General features: G+C 29.4%; 1 long non-coding RNA gene across 1 annotated transcript; it reads left to right on the top strand.

Annotated features, from left to right (window-relative positions):
- Positions 1–453: 453 nt before the first annotated feature.
- Positions 454–1,306, top strand: LOC133037881 (uncharacterized). Its single transcript, XR_009687868.1, has 3 exons — positions 454–708; positions 837–941; positions 1,151–1,306. It is a non-coding gene; the product is annotated as an uncharacterized LOC133037881 (long non-coding RNA).
- The last annotated feature ends 3,734 nt before the right edge of the window (positions 1,307–5,040 follow it).

Raw genomic sequence — 5,040 nt, 5'->3', positions numbered from 1 at the left:
TATTGTTATTTACACTCACATGATGAAACTTCATTTTTCGAATCATGCAAGATTTCTATAATTGATTATTGTACCATGGTTCACAAAGTGAATTACATATCTCTTTTATTTTTCATCTAAATGGTCCCATTATATACAGTTAGTTGTTTTGTGCTTAAAATGCAATCATGTTATCTATTCATGGCCAATGTTATTATTTAACATTTTGTTTAATTGTATTTGTTTGTAGGTTTTGTGGTTAAACATTAAGGATCTAAATTGAAGGGAGAATACGATTTTTTCCAAGTGTTGAGATAGAGGTATAATATTTCTACCTTTTAATTAATTATTAATAATCATGGTAGAGGAGTTTGAATATCTTAAATATTCATGCGTAGTGAAATAAGTTCTGCATGCGAATACATATATTGCGGTCGGATGGGTGGAATTTAATTTTTATTGTTGTGGATTATTATATGTTTTGATTTTATGGTTAATTTTTTTCTGGAACATTCGATTTATAGTTGTTATGCTACCGAAATTTCGGTAGAATTTGGATAAATATTTTATGTGATTGAAATGTGTAACTACGGCCATTGTATGCATATATGGCAGATGATGTGCTGACACATGATTGCTCAGAAGATGAGAACTTAGGTCATTGTTTGCAACCTCCCAACCATGGAGGTCCTACACGGATGAAGTGTGTATGCCAAAGAATGGATAAAGGTGAAAAAATAGACCTTGAGGTTAATGACATAGGGGAATACTTTGGAGATATGTATGGAGAGATGATATCATGGCTCGGAGTTAGATGTCGATAAACACTTAATATTTTCTTATTAATTTCTTATTAGACGTCATTGGATGCTTGAGATTGTTTGTGCTGGGAAGATCATTCACTTGGACCCTTTGTTTAGACATAAACGCCCTCAGATGACTATTGACCTCACACTCCAAAGGTACTTTTCAATTTTTATTTTGAAGTTATAATTTTAATTTTCTTTAAATTTATACCAATTAATGATATTGTGAAAGTTCTAAATTCATTCGTTCTTATAAAAGACAAGGTAATTAAGTTATAATTAGTTCATTTATGCATACCGATAAATGGGATACTATGCTTATAAAGAAGTGATACATAAAACTAATTTACACTTTAATTTTACAGGTTGGAATGAAGGACGCATACGATGTGGAGACGATGTTGCTTGCTACCACTGCAACATCAATGGTTATCGAAACTGACACGATACTTGTACTAGTTAGCTTTAGACTTTTAATTTTAGGCAATACTTATTTTGTGCGTGATTTTTATTAGTAAGAACTTAGCATATTTTGTAATGTATACTTTAATTTTGTTATAATATAATTAGAATGTCTTTTGTATTTAATTTTGTTGTATAATTAAAATAATTTTTATTTCAAAGAAAATGCTTATTTTTATAATTAGTTTACAATTGTTTCAAAAAAAAATTTAATATATAATTAATCATTAAATAAAAATTAAAAAATAACCAAAGACGTTCAGCATAAATAAAAACCGAAGAGAAAAGTAATCCTTTTATCTTCGGTTATTATATAAAAACCGAAGACATTTGTTACTTTTATCTTCGGTTATTACATAAAAACCGAAGATAAAAGTGACCTATGTCTTCGGTTTTTATATAATAACCGAAGACGTAGGCCTCACTTACGTCTTCGGTATTTTAAAACATATGTCATCGCCTCAAAAGACTTCGGTAGCGAATTTTAATAAAAACCGAAGACAAACTAGCCTAAAAACCGAAGACAAAGGCCTTTTTTCTAGTTGTGTTTGATTTGTTAGTTAAGCCTACTTTTCGGTCAGGGTGATACGTACATTTTGGGAACACAGTAGTGCAATTGAGTGGGAGCGCTAATATAAATATGGAATCTATAGCTGCTATCTGGCGAATAGAAAGTAAAGGATGATTTCCTTCGAGCTTAACCAAATGAAAATAAATGGTGGAGTACTCATTTCACTTAGCTGAAATATCATTTATACAGGGTTAAGTGTTTTAAGGATAAAATACATTGTAGGGTGTTACGGTAATTTAATCCCTTTACAGTGTAAATCATCTATATAGAGGATCATTGATCACATTAGGATTATAAAAATGGATAACTAATGACGTGTCTATATCATGGAACATATAGAGCGTTCTATATGACTGAGAGTGCAATTCGAAGTTCTAAGAGTGGATTCAATAAGGAATTAATAAGTTAGGGAATTTACTTGGTAAATTCGGTTCGACTTATTGGAAGCTCAGTTATATAGACCCATGGTCCCCATACTAGTTGAGACCATACTGCTTGTAAGACTCAGTTAATTGATTTTAATTAATCATTTATAATTCTAAAGTTAGACTATGTCTACTTTATGAATTTTCACTAAGCAAGGGCGAAATTGTAAAGAAAAGAGATTCTAGGTTTATTTATTAATTAAGATACTTTATATGTCTAAATTAATAAATATATTAAATGGCAATATTATTTAATAATTATTTTTAAGTTATTAAATAATTAGAATTGGCATTTAAATGGTTAAATTTAAAAATTGGCATTTTTGAGAAAATGGGAATGAGAAATAACAAAATGGGAAAGTTGCAAACTGAGGCCCAATTTCCTTATCTGGGCCGCCCACTATGCATAGGTTTTACCATTTTATTTTTCCATTATTTTAATGCCATACAATTCTAACCTAAACCTAGAGGACATTCTATAAATAGAAAGTATTGGATTCAGGAAACTCATAAGTTTGCACATTTGTTTCTTTCAGAAAAAAGCTTACACGCCCCTTTCTCTCTCTTTTCCTCTCTACAATTTCGAAACCCTTGAGTGAGAGAGTAGTGCCCACACACATCAAGTGGTACCTCAATCATAGTATGTAAGACTGTGGAAAATCAGCATCAAAGAAGGAGAGAAGGAGATCCAGATTCAGATCTTGATAATGCTCTGCTACAGAAAGGAATCAAGGGCTAGAGATCTGAATGGAAGGAGTCATAATATTCCGCTGCACCCAATGTAAGGTTTTCTTAAACTCTTATGTGTTTATTTTTATTGTTTTAGAATTCATATTAGGATGTTAATCAAACATACTTGGTAGTAAATCTAGATCCTGGTAATATATTTCCAACAACTTGCACCAAAGCCATGGTAATGATTTACTTTCATGTAATATGAAATAAAACGATGTTTTATATGTTTTGTGTTGATTTAGATGGCTTCATGTTGGTTTATGTGTTTATGTGATGAAAGTTTGTGTTGTACTAATTTTTTCCATGAAAAATATTTTTTCTATTTTTGAAAATATTTTATTTAGATTTCTTGTGAAAAATTAAGCAATTTGCTTTTTTACGGAACTCGATTCCGATAAAAATTGAAAAAGATATTAATTTTGGAAAATCAGGATTCAAGGGTGTCGAATGGGTGCTCGTGAGCACCAGGCACTCGGTCAGGCCTCTCCCATCCGCGCGCGTGAGCCTCGCCCATGTCACCCCTGCATGCACCGAGTGTTGCCGCACATGCACCCTGCAAATGCTGAGAAACCTCATCTGGGTGCCCCTGCTCCGCGCGCGTAACAGGATGCGTGCAGCCTCATGGGGCTGCATGTACAGCCCCTCCTGGGCAGCCAGCACAAAAATCATTTTTTGTGGGATTTTTCTCCAAAAATCTAACTTTTTATGGGATTGTTTCCCAAAATTCATTTTTCTAATTTTAAAATATTTTCAATTTGGAATTTTTTTTCCAATTTTCAATATTTCCTATTATGGTCAGATTTAAAAATTTGTTAACTTCTTTAATATTTATATATTATTTAATTATAAGATTAGATATTTTGGTATTTAACATATTTTAAATTAAAAGATAACTTTGTCTTTTTCTTTAAAATATTATATTAAAATTATCTTATATGACAAATTAAATAATTAATAAATTTGAAATTAACATAGATATTTTTATAGATATACTTACCATAATATTTTCAAATTCAAAATTTGTTATTTTGTTAAATATTTAATTATTTATAAATTATAAGTTTAAAAATGATATTTTTCTATATATATATCATTTTTTTTCTTTATTGGAAATTTATAAATCATATCTTAAATATTTAAATAACTTAGATATTTTGTAGAAATTTAAATATTGCTTAATTTGAGATATTTTGACATATAATTATGGTAATTATTATTTATTTATTATTTTATTACTAAAATAATAATTATCTAACCAAATCTATTTTAAAATTGGTTTATTTTATTAAATTATAAGATTTGAAAGTGATATTGAAGATTCTTTCTTTCAAATCATTGATCTTATTAGATATTTAATTTAATTGGATTCAAATAGACCTAGATATTTCAAAAATTAGTTTCCTTTATTTTGAGATTTTAAGGTTTGTTTTAACAACCCTAAATTTTCAAAATTTATTTGGTTAGTTTTAAGAATAATGATTTAATTATATTAATATCTTATTTCACATCTGTTACATGGACAATGTTTGTTTATTTATTTATATTGTTTATTCAAAAAAAAATTTAACAAACCTATTATTTATTTGATCTAAATTGCTATGATTAACTTGTTAACAGATCCAATGATCTAATTTTAATCATAGTCCAATTGTCAATAGATCTTATAAATAATTTGTAACAGGTAAATTTTGTACTTCTTTCATCTGTGTAAACCTAGTAACATGATAGGGCCCATCCAAATCATTTGACCTGTGTGAGCCTATATGTTTGCTATTGGGCTTAGATGCATATAGGAAGCCCATTTAAGTTTTGCTAAGTAAATGGACTAGGTTGCTAAAATAAAATTTGACATAAGTAATTTTATTTAGGCCCAATTAGTTTTGGGCTTATTCAATGAATAACAATTGTTTATTTAAAGGTTAAATTCCTCTCTTTTGGGCCTTGTGTGAGAGTTGGGGACCAATAGAAGTGGGTACGACATACTGAACCCAGCTCCCCCTCACATGAACTACCCCAATTGTGAAGGCCCATTTGTCTTATTTAAATAATTGTATTAGGTTAA

The sequence above is a fragment of the Cannabis sativa genome, chromosome 5 (genome assembly GCF_029168945.1).
Source record: "Cannabis sativa cultivar Pink pepper isolate KNU-18-1 chromosome 5, ASM2916894v1, whole genome shotgun sequence".
Taxonomy (NCBI): Eukaryota; Viridiplantae; Streptophyta; class Magnoliopsida; order Rosales; family Cannabaceae; genus Cannabis; species Cannabis sativa.
This window is presented reverse-complemented; position numbering and strand designations above follow the sequence as displayed.